Source organism: Lissotriton vulgaris, chromosome 2_1 (assembly GCF_964263255.1).
Source record: "Lissotriton vulgaris chromosome 2_1, aLisVul1.2, whole genome shotgun sequence".
Taxonomy (NCBI): domain Eukaryota; kingdom Metazoa; phylum Chordata; class Amphibia; order Caudata; family Salamandridae; genus Lissotriton; species Lissotriton vulgaris.
The window spans coordinates 1,454,710,574-1,454,731,031 of NC_141687.1; the positions used below are offsets into that span (position 1 = coordinate 1,454,710,574).

Here is a 20,458-nt window from a genome sequence, read left to right on the forward strand (position 1 = left end):
CATTGTCATTCCGCTGGAAAGGAAGTAAGCCAGCCCCCCTTCGGAAAAAGAAAACTTGAGACGCCTGGGGATTTCAATTGGAAGGGTGAAAGCTAACTCACAGCTGAACAGAGACCGACAAGACTACAAGACAACCGCCCAAAGCAGCAGTCACTGAAGGGGCAGCAGAAGCGCATCAAAGCAATGTGACTGCGACGAAAAGGAGGAGTGGTTGCGCAGACCACCAGAAGCATGATGATTCAAAAGACGGAAGAAGCCAACCATCCCATTGGTCGCAAGGAGGAAGAAGCCAACCATCCCGTTGATCGCAAGGAAGAAGAAGCCGACCACCCCGTTGGTCGCAAGGAGGAAGAAGCCGACCACCCCGTTGGTCGCAAGGAGGAAGAAGCCGACCACCCCGTTGGTCGCAAGGAGGAAGAAGCCGACCACCCCGTTGGTCGCAAGGAGGAAGAAGCCGACCACCCGGTTGGTCGCAAGGAGGAAGAAGCCGACCACCCGGTTGGTCGCAAGGAGGAAGAAGCCGACCACCCGGTTGGTCGCAAGGAGGAAGCCGACCACCCAGTTGGTCGCAAGGAAGAAGCCGACCACCCAGTTGGTCGCGAGGAGGAAGAAGCCGACCTGCCACTTTGGTCGCAAGGAGGAAGAAGCCGACCTGCCAGTTTGGTTGCCCTTCGCCTTTCCCCACAGTCCTGATGAAGACCTGTACTGACCAAAGAATTGGGCTCCCATAGGGTCGAAACGTTGACGGTTTAAAATCGATTGGACCAGCAAAACACTCTGAACCCTTGCAATTTTTACAAAACATATACCTCCACCTCTTAAGACATAAAATTGGAACACACTCCACAACATCAGAGCACTTTTCACAATTATGCCTCACTTGTGAAAACCCTCTCATCCACACTCGCAAGCACCTGCATGCTTCTATGTGGGAAGTGCTCTGCGTTTTTTGAGTGGATTCCAGTTCTATTTCCTATAAGGTGGTGATTCCTGGGTAAATTTCAAGGGTACAGAGTTTTTTTACATAAGGGAATTGCTATCTGCTAATGGGACAGATGTAGTAGCTTCTGACACTTTTTTGCCAGGCTCAAAAGCGCCATCGCTGTGTCAGTGGATTTATTATATAGCACGCCGAGGCTGTTTCATCACACTTTTGAGTTTACATTCCCCACACATCACATCCGCAGTTATATATTCTTAACCACATTTTTTTGTTTCACAAATGTAACTCTTAAAATACACATTTTATCCAAACCAAAACAATGGACAGCTACCCATAGATTACATACCCAATTCTGCAAAGTTTATATTAAAACAAAATCAAATTTCAAGGTTTAAAAAAAATTATTTTAATATGCACGCTGGTAGCAAATTCACTAAACAATGTTTTCCCAATATAACTTTACTGCCATTATACCAACTTTATATATTTGCATTTTTAAGGTTTATACTACCAGTACTATTTTGGCTCATTTTATTTATTTTGTTTCTTCTACTACACTTTCTCAGCACCACCTATCCCTTAACCCCACTCCGCTGCATTCAACAGTTCTGCAAGAAACCACTAAATTAAGTTCTGTTCCCAATAGCCAGGTCTCCTAAACAAACTATAATATGTTCATGCCACGCTTTGTTCCAACAATCCTTATCCATCTAGTCCATGAATGTTCCACTAAATAATCCCTAGGCTATCTGGTGAACCCATTCTCTATTCATTAATGCTGAAGTAAGAAACATCTCTCAAGACAAGAAAATCTGTTACTCAGCCTAATATTGTGTCCTAGGCTATTGATATTTATTTGTGGTATACTAACTTTGATGCCTCTGTGATGAAAGCATTCAAAGCTTCATTGGGGTACCCTCTGGCAGGTCACTAGTGATCTGTGTAAATGCATGCTACTTAGCCCTGCATGATGGTTAAGGAAGGTATTCTCCTTACCAGAGCTTACTCCCACCCTTTACACTATTCTAATACCCTGCAATGTAATTCCATCTCAGAATCCATTATCAAACTTTGTATAAATTTTGAATAAAAAGGTTAAATATCTCTTTCCCTTCCTTAGTGTTTACAAAGGCTACCTGCTTTGTCATTAACGACAATTGACATAAAAGCTGCACAGTTTTTAAACACCTGTAGGAGGTTAGCTCTATTAAGTGGTTTCCATTTTTAGGTCGAGCATTGAAGACCTCTTGTATATAGTTTAGCATATACTTCTTATATACTTTAGTATACACAGCCCACTCATAGGCTTCCCATTTGCTGGATCCCTTGTCCCTCTCATATTCTTTTTCCCCATTTGTCCATGGCATGCATTTGTCATGCCTTCTACTGTGTTTATCCCTCCAGAGAACAAGGACTAAGTACAATATAAATACACAGGTCACCACTTTGACATCTGTTCAGGAACTCCTTTCTTCTTTCTTGAAAAGCAATCCACAGAATTGGTCCTGTTTTCACCGGCTTGCTCTATTTTTAGGTCTCGCCTAGCGGCGCATGCGCTGCTCACCTTGGCGAGATCTATTGTTGATTTCTTGGCCGAAGGGGGACAGGACATGTGCATGCGTCGTACAGGACAGGCCATGTTCACGTGTATGGCTCGGGTATTCAGCACAATGCGCGCTCAGCACAGCGCGCATGGCGCGCTTTCACTTTCCCTCCCTCCCCCCCCGTCGGCTCCAGATTTACAGGGTTCTTACATCCTGTAGCTGTTGTTCGCTCGCCCCTCCGCCAAGATGCTGCAGACGGTCCAGGGCTGGTTTCTTTTTCTTTCAGCAAACCACTGGAGTACCTATTTTCTTCCTCTACCCCATGTAAGTCTTCTCCGTCACATCCATGCTGCCTTGCTCTCCGTGTTGCGCCGTACCTCAGCTAGTTTTAATGGGGTTGGGGCGGGTAAGTGTCATACTAGTTTAATGATACATTGAGCTGAGGAAACCCTTAAGGTACATCAGAGAGTTAACGCATCGGCTTCCTTGCATCCTTCAAAGGTTGATAAACTTGTACCGTTAAGTAATAAAACAATTTTGGGTTCCGGAGTAGCGTGCTGCATGCCGAAATGTGCTTCGACACCTCGTCATGGGTAGTACGTGCTATATAAATGTAATTATAATTACAATATGGATAGTATAAACTTTTTGTGACCTTACAGCATAAGCGGTACAAGAGTAAAACAAAGAAAAGTTAATGAGAGCGTTCTATTGCAGAGATCATGTTTGGTTTGGGGGTCTCATTGGAAAGCTTTAGGGTGAAACTGAGTCAGACAAATAATCACATATTGTCCTGCTACCTCCTGTTGGCCTTTCGGCTAGCACATGTTTTTGCAGCCGTCTGAAGCCAAACTTGTGTGCAGGTTTACAGCAGCCTACCCACATCTCTTAGGCACACGCACTCAAACTACCGAGCAGACTTGAAAAGGAGCGTGAAGGGCACATTTTCACTTTACTCTGTGTTGTAAGGACGGGAAGGCCGGAGCCTTGCCCTTCCTTCCTGCGCAGACACTGGCTCAGCTCCTGAATGGAGTAAATGAAGCGCACTGGTTCCTTCTGTGGCTCGCTTCAGCAGGCCAGGCGCGGAGGCCTCCGGCTCTGTGTGCATATTGTCCTCCCAGTGATTCACGCTGCACGGGCCGGGCCTCAAGGCCTTCTGCAGGGCATCGGCTTGCGCTCTGGCCATGCAGTCCCTGTGTGTTCTTCACCGTCTATCTACCTCTGCCGTCCGTACCTCTGCCTCCTCTCTACTTTGCCTCTTTATCCGTTTTCCCGCTCTCTGTCCACTTTTTACACACACAGTGTCTCTTGCCAATGGTTCTCCCACCCCAAACCAGAGGTTGAAGTGCATAAAAAATGTCTGGAAACTGTGATCCTGAGTGCAACCCGTGCTGCAGAGCACCACACTAGAGTAGCAGATAATACCCCACCCAGACTTCGCTTACCCTACCAACATCACCCACACACCGTGACTGACCCTCCCACTGAAATTTTTTTTTTTATCCATCAAATTTGCCATTATTTCACTTGAGCATTGCCGGTCGACAATACATGTCAAACTTTGTGGAAAAACTTAATTTTTTCCACTTCTACATAATAGAAACAGTCCGAACGAGGGGACTAATAAATGGCGACAGGGACCATACTTTCAGTTCCAACTTCAAAATATGATCCTCAAATAGGGATGTATACATAAATAAGGTTCGTCATGTAGTGAAACATAACATATTCAAGACTTGAATTGTTGAATAGCTAGAGGCAAGTATTGAGCTACAGTGAAGTGATAGTTTTGTCTTAAGTGGCAAAATGAGTGTACTCAAAAAGGGCCATGTCTTGGACAAACAAAGCTTAATGAATATATTAAACAGTGAACCGTAACAAGAGGCAAGTTGTGGGCATATACCCATTTATTAAAAAACAAAACCTGTACAAAACTTTCAATTTTTTGGACATTTGTAACTTGTGAAACATTATTGGCTGGGTCCTCCTCTGCCTCTTCCGCGGCCACGTCCTCTTCCCCGACCTCGGCCACTCCCAGCAACTGCTTCTCTTTTCATGTATTTAACTTTCGATTGAACATCAAACAGGAGTGTCCCAAGTCAAAAAGGAAGATCATCCCAGGGTGATTCTGAAGTCATCCGATTACTTCAGCCAGGCTATTCCTGCAATTATCTGTGTAAGTCATCCGAAGCCATCCTGAAGTATGCCCACAGGGCAGAATATTTAAATGAGATGCAGAGAAACTACTCCAGGATTAGTGTCCAATTACTTCAGTGGAGAAGATGTGATGATCTTGTACTACTGCAGGATGATACCATGATGAATTCAGGAATAGTCTGATTCCTGATTATTTCATTAAAATATATGTGATGATGCCTTACCACTGCAGGATGATCCCAGAATGATTTCAGGATTAGTTTGGATTACTCCACTATGCTCTTGTGGGTATTTCAGGATGGGGCTGTATTATTACAGAATGATCTTGTGATGGCTTCAGAATGAGGCAGTATTACTCAAGGATGATCCCAAAATATCTTTAGAATGGGACTACTAATCGATGATGACTTCATGATGGGGATGTATTACCTTAGGATTGGTTCTGGCTGTATTACTTATAGCATGACTATTTCAATATGCGCATGTATATCTGGAATAGTAATGTGTAAACCTTTGCCATACACAAGACGTTAGGAAATCAGTAGTTTTTTAGTTAGTTTGCAGAGCAGATTACTCCAACAAGCATTGGTAAACGCATTAGGTTTCACCTATGTGACCAATAATAGGCTCGTTTTTGTTGTGAGTTGTAGGTTGCTGAGTAGTTGTACAATATAAGTTACAGAAACTGTTAAAGTGTTAAGACTCATTTATATACAAAAGGCAAAATATTGTGCTGTTACTAATAGTTAGGTACTGGTAAGCAATAGCAAACTTTTGAAAAAGGAAAGAGGGAAATAATAAAATTAATTGATGTAATAGCAATATTATGTGCTTAGTAAAGTTCTGACAACTTTTGGGCCCGGTGCCACTGCACCTGCTGCACCATTCAAATCGTGCCCCCAATGCCTGCAAGGTAACATCACTTGTGACTGCTTATTTAGTAATTAAACATAGCAATATTTGATGTTAGAGGAGTTCTGACAACTTTTAGCCCTGATGCCACTGGACCTGCTGCACCATTCAAATCATGACCCTATTGCCGGTAAGGTAGCTTCACTTGTGACTGCCTGTTAAGCAGTAAAATATTGCAATATTTGCCGCCCGATTCATGAAAGAAAATAGCGCTCGCAAAGGGCCAGATTCTGAGAATCTGGCCCTTTGCGAGAGCGATTTTTGCATTTGGGATTCAGCATCCCAAATGCAAAAATCGCTATTTGCTAATTCGCATATTTGCGAGGATTTACATTTAAGGAATCTCTATTTGAGATTCCTTAAATGTAATTCATCATCCATTTTACAATTGCGAAATCGCAATTTCGGGCCGCAATTTACCGCGAGGTCAAACCTCGTGGTAAATTGCGAAAACTCAGAAAAATGCATTTAAATGCATTTTTCTGAGTTGCACGTTACACACACACATGTCCTTTGGACATGTGTGTGTGCAACACCTGTGTTAATTTCCATTGCAGGGGTGCTACAGGGTGTCCTTTGGACACCCCTGGCACCCTTGTACTCGCAATCTCATTTGCGATTAGCTAATTGCTAATCGCAAATGAGGAATGACTCCCCATGCATTCCTATGGGCCTTTTGGCCCATAGGAATGCATGGGGAGTTATTCCTTATTTGCGATTAGCAATTAGCTAATCGCAAATAAGGAATCAGTGGGAATCGCAATTAATATTGCGATTCCTACATGAATACCGTTTTGCGAGTCTCAAATAGCGATTCCTTATGAATCGCTATTTGAGCCTCGCAAAACGGCCCGTTCATGAATCAGGCTGTTGGTGTTTGGAGGGGTTCCTAGAGCTTTGGAACCCGGTGTCACTGCACCTGCTGTACCATTGAAATGATGACCCTGTTGCCTGCAAGCTAACTGCACTTGTGGTTGCCTCTTTAGGAATAACATATAGCAATACTTGGTGTTTAGTAGGGTGCCTGGAGCTTTTGGTCCTGATGACATTGCGCCTGCTGCAATATTGAAATCGTGGCCCTAGTGCTTGCTAGATAACTTCACGTGTGACTGCCTGTTTAGTAATACAATATAGCAATATTTGGTGTTTAGTGGAGTTATGACAACTTTTGGCCCTGGTGGCACTGCACCTGCTGCACTATTTAAATAAAGCCCCTTTCACATGCAAGGTAACTGCAATTGTGACTGCCTATTTACTTTTAAATGATAGCAATACTCTTCAACGTATACATGAGCCCCCTTGTGGCCATCGCTCGCCAACACAACCTCAACATCATCTCCTACGCGGATGACACTCAATTGATCCTTTCTCTCACCAATGACCCCAGCACCGCCAAAACAAACCTACACGAAGGAATGAAAGAAGTTGCCGAATGGATGAAACAAAGCCGTCTGAAACTGAACTCAGATAAAACAGAAGTCCTCATCTTAGGTACATCCCCCTCTGCATGGGACGACTCTTGGTGGCCGGAAGCCCTTGGAAAAGCACCCATCCCGACAGACCACGCACGGAACCTAGGCGTTATCCTGGACTCTTCACTCAATGAACAGACAAGTCAACGCCGTATCCTCATCCTGCTTCAACATTCTTCGCATGCTCAAAAAAACATTTCGCTGGATCCCCACCGAAACCAGAAAAACAGTCACCCATGCTCTGGTCACGAGCCGACTGGACTACGGAAACACCCTCTACGCAGGTACTACCGCTAAACTCCAGAAGAAGCTCCAACGAATCCAAAACGCCTCAGCCAGGATCATATTAGACATCCCACGTAACGAACACATCTCTGGCCACCTGAAAGACCTCCACTGGCTACCCGTCAATAAGAGGATCACTTTCCGACTGCTAACCCACGCACACAAATCACTCTACGACATCGGACCAGAATGCCTCAACTCACGACTGTCCCTCTACACCCCCTCCCGCCAACTACGTTCTTCCAGCCAAGCCCTCGCCACTGTTCCCCGCATCAACAAGACCACCATGGGAGGCAGATCCTTCTCATACCTGGCAGCTAAAACATGGAACTCACTCCCCACCTACCTTCGCCTTACCCAGAACCACCTAGCTTTTAGAAAGCAACTTAAAACGTGGATATTTGACAAGTAAGCGTCCTCCCCTCCCTAAGCGCCTTGAGACCCTCTGGGTATGTAGTGCGCTATATAAATTCTCTGACTTGACTTGGGTTTGATGGAGTCCCTGGAGCTTTTGGCACCGGTGCCACTGCACCTGCTGCACCATTCAAATCAAGTCCCTTTTAACTGCAAGGTAACTGCAATTGTGGCTCCCTTTTTAGTAGTAAAATATAGCATGGTTCGTATGTATTAACTTTATTTTTAACATCCAGTGTTTATTACATTATTTAGAATATGATCATAATGATCAAATAGCTTAAGTTGAAAAAAATCAATCACATAATGCCTACGAAGTGCAAAGAAAAGTACTGGAGGCATGAATGTAAATGTGTAAATGTAAATGTAAATGTATAGGCATTTATATAGCGCACTACTTACCAGGAGGGTCCCAAGGCGCTTCGACCGCTGCGAAACCCTTCCTGGCTTCCCTGAGAGATGGTCCCTTAATGGGTATCTCCAGGGTGAGACCAGGCATCCCCGGCGGTCTGGTGGGGCCGTTAGTGAAGATGAGGCAAGCTAATGCCCAGAGTTGCCGAGTGTGATCGCTGATCAGAGTGGGCACCGAGGCGAGAGAATTATCAAGTCCGCTGACCCTGGTCCAGAAACCTGCCGCGCCGGGAATCGAACCCTGGTCCCGGGCCGTCCTCTGCTCTCGGGTCTGCCGCCTCTAACCAGTGAGCCACACTACTTCACTGAATAGGAAATGCCACAAACGTTCTAAGGATAAAACATCTGGTTTACACAACTAAATAATAACAAGGATTGGCATAGCCAATAGGTCTCGCCTTTGGGAACTTATAAATGTTTAGCCAGAGATATTGACTTTACCTATGTCTTTAAGCTGTGCTGTACATATTCTGCAGCATGCTGAAAAGTTATAATAAAGAAGTGGCAGAAGCTTTTTTTGTTACCTCAGATATGACCAAAAAAGCATTATGTACAACTGAACGACCATATTAAAAAGTATTAAAAATAATGTCTTGAGTTTTTTTGTCCTTTCATTGCTGGCACCTTGTATCTGCCTGTCACAATGGTTGCTTGTTGTGTTTTTTTTATGGGGGACATAAATACCAGGAGGGGGAAGGTCAGTCAGTCAGTGAGAGAGTCAGTCAGTCAGTCAGTGAGAGAGTCAGTGAGATAGTCAGTCAGTCAGTGAGTGAGATAGTCAGTCAGTCAGTGAGAGTGTCAGTCAGTCAGTGAGAGTGTCAGTCAGTCAGTGAGAGTCAGTCAGTCAGTGAGTGAGTGAAAGTGAATGAGAGTGAATCTTTTAGCGAGTGAGTCAGTCTTTTAGCGAAAGTGAGTTTTAGCGAGTGAGTCAGTCTTTCAGCGAGAGTGAGTCAGTCTTTCAGCGAGAGTGAGTCAGTCTTTCAGCGAGAGTGAGTCAGTCTTTCAGCGAGAGTCAGTCAGTTTTTAGCGAGAGTCAGTCAGTACTTAGCGAGAGTCGGTCAGTACTTAGCGAGAGTCAGTCAGTACTTAGCGAGAGACAGTCAGTACTTAGCGAGAGTCAGTCAGTACTTAGCGAGAGTCCGTTTTTAGCAAGAATCAGTCAGTCAATTAGCGAGAGTCAGTCAATCAGAGAGAGCGAGTCAGTCAGAGAGAGCGAGTCAGTCAGAGAGAGCGAGTCAGTCAGAGAGAGCGAGTCAGTCAGTCAGGGAGAGCGAGTCAGTCAGAGAGTCAGTGAATCAGAGAGAGAGAGCGAGCAAGTTAGTCAGAGAGAGCGAGTCAGAGAGAGCGCGAGTCAGTCAATCAAGGAGAGCGAGTCAGTCAGTCAGTGAGAGCGAGTCAGTCAGTCAGTGAGAGCGAGTCAGTCAGTCAGAGAGAGCGAGTCAGTCAGAGAGAGCGAGCGAGTCAGTCAGAGAGAGCGAGCGAGTCAGTCAGAGAGCGAGCGAGTCAATCAGAGAGAGCGAGCGAGTCAGTCAGAGAGAGCGAAAGAGTCAGTCAGAGAGAGCGAAAGAGTCAGTCAGAGAGAGCGAGTCAGTCAGAGAGAGCGAGTCAGTCAGAGAGAGCGAGTCAGTCAGAGAGAGCGAGTCAGTCAGTCAGAGAGAGCGAGTCAGTCAGTCAGAGAGATCGAGTCAGTCAGTCAGAGAGATCGAGTCAGCCAGTCAGAGAGATCGAGTGAGTGAGAGTGAGTCAGTCAGTGAGAGTGAGTCAGTCAGTGAGAGTGAGTCAGTCAGTGAGAGTGAGTCAGTCAGTGAGAGTGAGTCAGTCAGTGAGAGTGAGTCAGTCAGTGAGAGTGAGTCAGTCAGTGAGAGTGAGTCAGTCAGTGAGAGTGAGTCAGTCAGTGAGAGTGAGTCAGTGAGAGTGAGTCAGTGAGAGTGAGTCAGTCAGTGAGAGTGAGTCAGTCAGTGAGAGTGAGTCAGTCAGTCAGTGAGAGTGAGTCAGTCAGTCAGTGAGAGTGAGTCAGTCAGTCAGTGAGAGTGAGTCAGTCAGTGAGAGTGAGTCAGTCAGTGAGAGTGAGTCAGTCAGTGAGAGTGAGTCAGTCAGTGAGAGTGAGTCAGTCAGTGAGAGTGAGTCAGTCAGTGAGAGTGAGTCAGTGAGAGTGAGTCAGTCAGTGAGAGTGAGTCAGTCAGTGAGAGTGAGTCAGTCAGTGAGAGTGAGTCAGTCAGTGAGAGTGAGTCAGTCAGTGAGAGTGAGTGAGTCAGTCAGTCAGTGAGAGTGAGTGAGTCAGTCAGTCAGTGAGAGTGAGCCAGTCAGTCTGAGTCAGTCAATGAGAGAGAATGGGAGAGTCAGTCAGTCTGAGTCAGTCAATGAGAGAGAGAGTGAGCGAGTCAGTCAGTCAGTGAGAGCGAGTCAGTCAGTCAGAGAGAGAGTGAGCGAGTCAGTCAGTCAGTGAGAGCGAGTCAGTCAGTCAGAGAGAGAGTGAGCGAGTCAGTCAGTCAGTGAGAGCGAGTCAGTCAGAGAGAGCGAGCGAGTCAGTCAGAGAGAGCGAGCGAGTCAGTCAGAGAGAGCGAGCGAGTCAGTCAGAGAGAGCGAGCCAATCAGAGAGAGCGAGCGAGTCAATCAGAGAGAGCGAGCGAGTCAGTCAGAGAGAGCGAGTCAGTCAGAGAGAGCGAGTCAGTCAGAGAGAGCGAGTCAGTCAGAGAGAGCGAGTCAGTCAGAGAGAGCGAGTCAGTCAGAGAGAGCGAGTCAGTCAGTCAGAGAGAGCGAGTAAGTCAGTCAGAGAGAGAGAGCGAGTCAGTCAGTCAGAGAGAGCGAGTCAGTCAGTCAGAGAGAGCGAGTCAGCCAGTCAGAGAGATCGAGTGAGTGAGAGTGAGTCAGTCAGTGAGAGTGAGTCAGTCAGTGAGAGTGAGTCAGTCAGTGAGAGTGAGTCAGTCAGTCAGTGAGAGTGAGTCAGTCAGTCAGTGAGAGTGAGTCAGTCAGTCAGTGAGAGTGAGTCAGTCAGTCAGTGAGAGTGAGTCAGTCAGTCAGTGAGAGTGAGTCAGTCAGTCAGTGAGAGTGAGTCAGTCAGTCAGTGAGAGTGAGTCAGTCAGTCAGTGAGAGTGAGTCAGTCAGTCAGTGAGAGTCAGTCAGTCAGTCAGTGAGAGTGAGTGAGTCAGTCAGTGAGAGTGAGTCAATCAGTCAGTGAGAGTGAGCCAGTCAGTCTGAGTCAGTCAATGAGAGAGAATGGGAGAGTCAGTCAGTCTGAGTCAGTCAATGAGAGAGAGAGTGAGCGAGTCAGTCAGTCTGAGTCAGTCAATGAGAGAGAGAGTGAGCGAGTCAGTCAGTCAGTGAGAGCGAGTCAGTCAGTCAGAGAGAGCGAGTCAGTCAGTCAGTGAGAGCGAGTCAGTCAGTCAGAGAGAGCGAGTCAGTCAGTCAGAGAGAGCGAGTCAGTCAGTCAGTGAGAGCGAGTCAGTCAGAGAGAGCGAGCGAGTCAGTCAGAGAGAGCGAGCGAGTCAGTCAGAGAGCGAGCGAGTCAATCAGAGAGAGCGAGCGAGTCAATCAGAGAGAGCGAGCGAGTCAGTCAGAGAGAGCGAGTCAGTCAGAGAGAGCGAGTCAGTCAGAGAGAGCGAGTCAGTCAGAGAGAGCGAGTCAGTCAGTCAGAGAGAGCGAGCGAGTCAGTCAGTCAGAGAGAGCGAGTCAGTCAGTCAGTCAGAGAGCGAGCGAGTCAGTCAGTCAGAGAGAGCGAGTCAGTCAGTCAGTCAGAGAGAGCGAGTCAGTCAGTCAGAGAGAGCGAGTCAGCCAGTCAGAGAGATCGAGTGAGTGAGAGTGAGAGTGAGTCAGTCAGTGAGAGTGAGTCAGTCAGTGAGAGTGAGTCAGTCAGTGAGAGTGAGTCAGTCAGTCAGTGAGAGTGAGTCAGTCAGTCAGTGAGAGTGAGTCAGTCAGTCAGTGAGAGTGAGTCAGTCAGTCAGTGAGAGTGAGTCAGTCAGTCAGTGAGAGTGAGTCAGTCAGTCAGTGAGAGTGAGTCAGTCAGTCAGTGAGAGTGAGTCAGTCAGTCAGTGAGAGTCAGTCAGTCAGTCAGTGAGAGTCAGTCAGTCAGTGAGAGTGAGTCAGTCAGTCAGTGAGAGTGAGTCAGTCAGTGAGAGTGAGTCAGTCAGTCAGTCAGTGAGAGTGAGCCAGTCAGTCTGAGTCAGTCAATGAGAGAGAATGGGAGAGTCAGTCAGTCTGAGTCAGTCAATGAGAGAGAATGGGAGAGTCAGTCAGTCTGAGTCAGTCAATGAGAGAGAATGGGAGAGTCAGTCAGTCTGAGTCAGTCAATGAGAGAGAATGGGAGAGTCAGTCAGTCTGAGTCAGTCAATGAGAGAGAGAGTGGGTGAGTAAGTCAGTCTGTGAGAGAGGGTGGGTCAGAGAGAGAGAGAGAGAGAGAGTGGGAGAGTCAGTCAGTCAGTCTGTGAGAGAGAGTGAGTCAGTGAGAGAGAGAGAGAGAGAGTGGGAGAGTCAGTCAGTCAGTCTGTGAGAGAGAGTGAGTCAGTGAGAGAGAGAGAGTGGGAGAGTCAGTCAGTCAGTCTGTGAGAGAGAGTGAGTCAGTGAGAGAGAGAGAGTGGGAGAGTCAGTCAGTCTGTGAGAGAGAGTGAGAGAGAGAGAGAGTGGGAGAGTCAGTCAGTGCGTTGTTGCAGCACAACAGTGCAGTTTTTTGGTGACATGCAGAACCCTGTTGAACGGTCAGGTCAGTTAGTTCTCTGCTTTTGTTTCTCCCGCCATATTGTGTGTGAACTATGTACGTACGCTCCTTTGCTTTATGGTGCTGACATCCCAACATGCATACTCAAACAGCACAGAGGAAAAACATTTATAGTAGGTAATGCCTTGTGATGATGGACCAATAAATAGTGGAATGTCTCTTCAATCAGTGGATGTAGTTTACATCTTTTTGCCATGAATGTCAAAAGCATGTAAGTAAGTGACTTTGCGAAGCTGAGGCACAACAAACACACAACAGACCAAATGGCTGACTAACTATTTTCCGTTCTTTTAAGTGATGTGGCCTTCGGTTTACATGGCTAGCTGTGGAAGGAGTATGTATAAGGTCAAACCCTTCCCCACCTGACCAAACTGTGATCCTGGGTATATCACTTTACTTGTGTGTCAGTTCTTGTGTCCGCCGACATTGGGAGGGCGTAGTCTGGTCAGTATCAGTTACGCACTTATATTTAAGAGCGATGGGACTCCTAATAAGCTTTATGTAATAGAATTGCCCTTTTAAAAAGATATGAAAACTAAGGCGTTCCGATCATCAGTGAGTAACTGCTTTATTTGACTCAAAAGAGCATGAAGCTCGAGTGCACAGACATATATATTCATGTTGGACCCTGCCTCGTGGCGTGGTCCTCTCTGATCCCCCGCAACCCAAGGACTACCGGTGAGCCTGACCCCAGCCCGCCTAGAACTGTACACGACCCCTCTACCCCGGACCTGAGCCGATCTCCAGACCGCGTGCCTGCCACAGTGCATATGACCATCAGACTCCATGTTTGGCCACACCGGCCGGCCGCCTTCTTCCCTTTCGGCAGCTCGTGGCCGACCCTGGCCGCAGACAGGCCTGCGCGTCCGGCGCGCCTGGACCCACCCGGGGGGGCGAAGGACCCACCAAGTACCCGAAACCAAGACTTCAATCACACCTCCGGCCTCCTCCTGAGGAACTGGTTCCCCTCACACCTCTGAACTATCCCTGGGGGCTGGTTTCGTTCACACCTTTGGCCTCCTAGCGAGCTGGCTCCAAACCTTGATGGGCGTCTGGGATCCCCTGGACGCACGGTCCAAAGCATCAAAGAACCAGCCGCCCAGACAATCGGCCTCCTGGCCCTCGGACCACCGGCCTCCTGCCTCTGAGGGTCCGGACATCAAAGGGCCCCTGAACTATAAGACGGCCTGCCTCCCATCCAACTGGCAGTTGTATCCTGGACAAGAAATCCCTGCTAATCTGATCGCGGCTGACCTTGAGGAGAACAGACTCTGACCCGCCGAGCCCTGCTGACGCTGTCGCGGCTCATCCTCGAAGCTACGGAACTGAACCACCTAGCCCTGCTGTCGCGGCTCATCCTCGAAGCTAGAGGAAGACTTGAACCATCGGAGCCCTGCTGACCTCGTCGCGGCCCACTCTTGTGAACAAGAGACTCTTGCTACCATCCTGAGCCCTGCTGACGCTGTCGCGGCTCCATCTGAACGACAAACACTACGGTGCACTCCGGATCGAGCCCTGCTGACCTCGTCACGGCTGGAGGAGTCCCCTGGTCCGGCTGGACCATCAACGCTACCCTCACGACAACCTCGAACCGAAGTGAGTAGGACAAGCACGTACCATCGCCAGCCTCCGTACCCCCCAGTTCGAGGATTGAGAACTGTGCGCAGGGTACGCTACGTACTGGCCGGCCCTTTGAGACTGTCCCGCTTCCCCGTTCCCTTGTGTTACGAGACTTTCACGATCCCTCGATCGCTGTATATTGCTACCCTTTTTACCTTGATAAAGTTCATACTTGATAAAGATTCACGGTGTGGTGTCCGGTCGTAAGTGTGGTGTGCCGACAGTGTGTTCGATCATTCCTCCCCGGCGGGGACCATCCCTCGATAAGACATGGCAGGAATTGTGGGAGAGGAGGGTCTCGGGTGGTTAGGAGAGCAGTCTTGACCCCTGAGGTCACCCCCTTCCAACAATACACATATACACACACACACACATATAAACATAGACCCACACATATATACATATACACACACATATATACATATACACACACATTCACACATACATATACACACACATACACATATTCACACACACATACATATACACACATACATATACACACATACATATACACACATACATATACACACATACATATACACACATACATATACACACATACATATACACACATACATATATACACATACACACACTTTTACGTACACACACATATACACACACACACACACACACACACACACACACTGTGGTGTGCCGACAGTGTGCGGGGACCGTCCCTCGATAAGACTCGGCAGGAATTGTGGGAGAGGAGGGTCTCGGGTGGTTAGGAGAGCAGTCTTGACCCCTGAGGTCACCCTTCCAACATTGGTGGCAGCGATGCAATACGAACCTACGTCTGAAGATCGTACCACTGACACACTACCTGAACCCACACGCAGCAGCGAACAAGAAAGGAAGAGCAACGATGTCGTCCACAGAATCCAGTGTGAAAACGCCCTTCGATAAAGACCTATTGGAAGACTACACCCATAGAGAGCTCAAGCAGTTCTGCAAAGAACTGAGCATCGCCAGTACCGGACTAAGTACCAAGGAGGATTTCCAAAAAGCGCTAACGGCTTGGGTGGAGTCCGGGTCAGTCCTTCCCCCGCCTGAAGACAACGGGGAAGGGAGACCACAGACTGAACCCAGTACACCGACCAGTGAGAGAAACCAGCAACCAACCCAGAGCCCAGCTACCGGGAGGGATCGGTCGTCGGAAGAGATGGCCGACCGAGAACGCGACCGAAGCCATGAACTAGAACTAGCACGCCTCAAGTTGGAGGGAGAACTCAAACTTGCAGAGAAGAAGTTGGCAGTCGAGCAGTTGCGGCTCCAGGGGGAGCTGGAAGAGAAGCTCCAGAAGGAGCATGAGGGCCGGAAACTACAGCTTGAGCACGAGCTCGAGCACGAGCGCAGCCTCAAAGAACTAGAGTTAAAGGCAAGAGCAGATGCAACCGGACCACTGGGACTCGGGGAGCCGGTGATCCCTCGGGAAACGAAGGTCCACATCCCCAAAGACGTTGTGAAGGAGTTTTATAAAGGAGACGACATCCAGCAGTGGTTCAAGGCCTACGAGGTCGCCATGTCCGACCACCGGGTCCCCGAGAAGGACTGGGGGGCCGGCTTGTGGAGCCGCTTCCTCGGGAAGGGAAGAGACACCCTGCTAGACTTGCCGACCGAGCACATGAACGCCTACACCCACATAAAAGGCGCCCTCCTATTCCGCTACGGGCTCACGCCCGAGATGTATCGCCAGCGGTTTTGGGAGTGCAAGAAGATCCCTGGCACCACATGGGTGGATTATGTGAACTACTACACCCGGGTGGATCAAGGGCAGCAATGTGACCACCTTCGAAGGCCTGGTTGACCTCATCGCTTACGAGCACCTGTTCGCGAATTGCTTTGTGGAACTGAGTGAGGCAGCATCTCCTGGACAGCAAGCTCGCCAATCCACGAAAACTGGCTGTCGAAGCCGATCGCTGGGTGGCCACCCGAGTCCAGAAGGGGCCCGGGGGAGACTACCCATGGAACAACCAAGGATCTTCCCGCCAGAGGGGTGGGGGAGGTAGAGGGAAACAGCAAGGATCTCAGTCAGGGCCCCAGCGTAGCCCCCCAGAAACCAGACACCCCGTTCTCCTCCCTCGACGAGAGCGGCCCCGAGCGTAGGTACACCGGGGCCCCGCCCCAGCACAGCGTGTTTTAAGTGTCAGCAACCCGGGCACTATGCCGGTGATCCCCGGTGCCCCATGTTCCAGAAATCCACTCCCACTGGCTCCTCCACCAGACAGATATCCTCGGTAGCCCTAGAAGAGGAAGAGATAGAAGAGCAGTGGGAGTGGGAGCCCGCAGCCATGGTCTTAGCCTCCCTGGGGAATAGCGAGATGGTCCCGGGAGACTACCTGCCCGACACACAGACAAGTATCGCCAGACAGTTAAGTTCAACGGGCACAGCATAGGAGCCCTTAGAGACACAGGAGCCAGCATCACGTCAGTCAGATACACGCTAGTCCCTGAGTCCCTGATCATCCCTCACGCCTCCTGCAGAGTGATAGCAGCTGACAACTCCGTCCGCACCTGCAAAATAGCCCAGGTTCCATTTGAGTGGGAGGGAGTCTCGGGCGACCTACGGGTAGCGGTCCGCACGGACATGCCTGTAGACTGCCTCCTGGGGAATGACCTAGAGAGCTCGAAGTGGAAAGATGTAGAAAGGAGGACCCATCTAGAGATGTTGGGTCTGCCCCACTGGGCCTGTGTGAGCACCCGAGCCATGACAGCCAGAATGACCAACCCTGGGGACGAAGAGTCCGAGGTCCCCAGTACAGCCCCTGATACCCCGGAGGGAGGCGAGCAACCTGCGGTCCCCGACCGGCCCTCCAGCGAAAAAAGCGAATCCGACAACGGTCCCCACGGACCCTCCGTCGAACCAATCCCCACCCTGACCGATCTCCCCGAGCTGGCCCAGTGGCGCCAGGAGGGAGGACCATCCCGAGAAGAGTTCTGCCAGGAGCAGACCTCCTGCCCTGCCCTTGAGGGGCCCCGGCAACAGGCCGCGGCCCAGGCCGCCGGAGACCAGTCCGGCTCCCACTACCTGTACTGGGAAAACGGCCTACTCTACAGCGAACAGAAGACCGCCGAACTAGGGTCAGCCTGAGTGCTGGTGGTACCCATACGTTTCCGCGGCCTCCTCCTCAACCTGGCCCATGATTTGCCCCTGGCGGGACACTTCGGCCAGGATAAAACCTACCAACGATTAGTGACCCATTTCTACTGGCCCCGTATGCCTGCCGATGTGGAAACCCACTGTAAGTCCTGCCCCACGTGCCAGGCTAGCGGCAAAAGCGGAGGAAAGCGCAAGGCTCCCCTCCAGCCCTTCCCAGTTGTCAGTACCCCCTTTGAGAGGGTGGGAATCGACATTGTCGGACCCCTGGACCCTCGGACCTCCTTAGGTCACCGGTTCATCCTTGTCTTGGTAGATCACGCCACCCGATACCCCAAAGCCATTCCCCTCCGGACGGTGACGGCTCCTGTCGTGGGCCGGGCCCCCATGGGGATCTTCTCCCGGGTGGGATTCCCGCGGGAAGTGGTGAGCGACCGAGGCACAAACTTTATTTCCTGGTACATGAAGTCTCTTTGGCAACAGTGTGGGGTGACGTACAAGTTCACCACCCCATACCACCCTTAAGGTAACGGCCTGGTTGAGCGGTTCAACCGCACCCTGAAAGGGATGATCATGGGTCTCGAGGAGCCCCTGCGGCGCAAGTGGGACGTCCTCTTGCCCTGCCTCCTGTTCGCATACCGAGAAGTTCCCCAGAAGTCCTTGGGTTTCAGCCCTTTCGACCTGCTCTACGGGCACCCCATCCGGGGTCCCCTCAGCCTGGTCAAGGAAGGCTGGGAGACAGCCCCCCTCCCCCCGAGCACACCCCCGATGTGTTCTCCTACGTCCTGGCCCTCCGGAACCAGATGAGACGGTTTCGCGAACTGGCCGAGGCCAGCCAAGAAGAGATGAAACGCTGGTACGACCAGAATGCCACTCTGGTCGAGTTTCAGCCCGGCCAACAGGTTTGGGTCATGTCCCCGGTGGAACCTTGTGCCCTTCAGGACAAGTGGACCCGGACCCTTTAAGGTGATAGAGCGCAAGAGCCAGGTCACATATCTCGTCGATAAGAAATCGGCCACAAATGCCTTGAAGGTTCTTCACGTGAACCGGCTCAAACCCCACTTTGTGCGTACCGACTTGGGATTACTCCTTGCCACTGACGACGGAGAGGAAGAGGAAACAGACCCTCTACCGGATCTCCTGTGTGCGAAGGACCAAGATGGCTCCGTAGAGGGAGTGAGTCTCTCCTCCTCCCTCACCCCCGTGCAGCGTGAAGACTGTCGCCGGTTGTTGGGACAGTACTCGGACCTCTTCTCCCTCACCCCCGGCGTCACCAGTTGGTGCGTCCACGACGTGGACACCGGGGACAGCCCTCCGGTACCGCATAGAGCCTACCGGGTCCCTGACCGAGTTCGAGCCTGCATCAAGGCCGAAGTTGACAAGATGTTGGCCCTGGGAGTAGTGGAAGCCTCCGACAGCCCATGGGCTAGCCCCGTGGTCCTGGTTCCGAAGGCCGCTGCCCCTGGCACTGTTCCTGAGCTGAGTTTCTGCGTAGACTACCGCGGACTCAACGCAGTCACCCGAACCGACGCACACCCCATCCCCCGAGCCGACGAACTCATTGACCGCCTAGGGTCGGCTCAGTACCTTCGATCTCACCAGTGGCTACTGGCAGATCGGCCTCACGGAGAGGGCCCAAGAAAGGTCTGCTTTCTCCACTCCGGATGGCCGCTTCCACTTCAGAGTAATGCCCTTCGGCATGAAAAACGCCCCCGCCACCGTCCAGAGACTAGTCAACCAGGTCCTGGCAGGGTTGGAAAGTTTCAGCGCGGCGTAACTCCACGACATTGCCGTGTTCAGTGCCCACTGGCCCGAGCACCTGCAACACCCCTGGGAGGTATTGGAAGCCCTGCGCCGCGCAGGCCTCACCATTAAAGCTAGCAAGTGCCAGATAGGACAGAGCTCCGTGGTATACCTGGGGCACCAGGTCGGAAACGGCCTCGTAGCCCCCCTCCAACCCAAAATAGACGCTATCAATGCCTGGGAGACCCCCACGACCCAGACCGAGGTGCGGGCTTTCCTAGGTCTCACAGGGTACTATCGTAGATTCATCAAGGGCTACGGGAGTATTGTAGGCCCCCTCACAGAGTTGACAGCCAAAGCAAACCCCAAGAAGGTTAGTTGGACCCCCGCCTGTCAGAAGGCGTTTGAGGAACTGAAAAAGGCCATGTGCACCGCCCCAGTACTGCAGGCCCCCGATTACTCCCGAGAGTTCGTGGTCCAGACAGACGCCTCCGAACATGGCATTGGAGCCGTAATCTCCCAGCTGGACGACAAGGGAGTTGATCACCCAGTAGCCTTTATCAGCTGGAGGCTACTACCCCGAGAGCAAAGATGGAGCACCATCGAGCGAGAGGCCTTCGCAGTGTTTAGGCCTTGAAGAAACTGAGGCCTTACCTGTTCGGTACCCACTTCCTGGTCCAGACCGACCACCGTCCTCTCCGGTGGCTCATGCAGATGAGAGGAGAGAACCCCAAACTGCTACGCTGGTCTATCGCCCTCCAGGGGATGGATTTCACTGTTGAACACAGGCTTGGTGCCGACTACGCCAACGCCGACGGCCTGTCCCGCTTCTTCCGCCTCAGCGAAGAGAACCCCCAAGAGGATGGGTAGTTCTCCTCGTCTTTCAGCTGGAGGGGAAGCATGTTGGACCCGGCCTCGTGGCGTGGTCCTCTCTGATCCCCCGCAACTCAAGGACTACCATTGAGCCTGACCGCAGCCCGCCTAGAACTGTACACGACCCCTCTACCCCGGACCTGAGCCGGTCTCCAGACCGCGTGCCTGTCACAGTGCACATGACTATCAGACTCCATGTTTGGCCACACCGGCCGGCCGGCCGCCTTCTTCCCTTTCAGCAGCTCGTGGCCGACCCTGGCCGCAGACAGG

General features: G+C 50.5%; 1 protein-coding gene and 1 pseudogene across 4 annotated transcripts in view; one reads left to right on the forward strand and one right to left on the reverse strand.

Annotated features, from left to right (window-relative positions):
• LOC147732747 (ATP-dependent RNA helicase DDX25-like) overlaps window positions 1–20,458 on the forward strand; it is a 1,983,894-nt gene that overhangs the window by 1,258,805 nt on the left and 704,631 nt on the right. The window lies entirely within an intron of this gene.
• LOC147732748 (small nuclear ribonucleoprotein Sm D1-like) overlaps window positions 4,458–20,458 on the reverse strand; it is a 49,768-nt pseudogene continuing 33,767 nt past the window's right edge.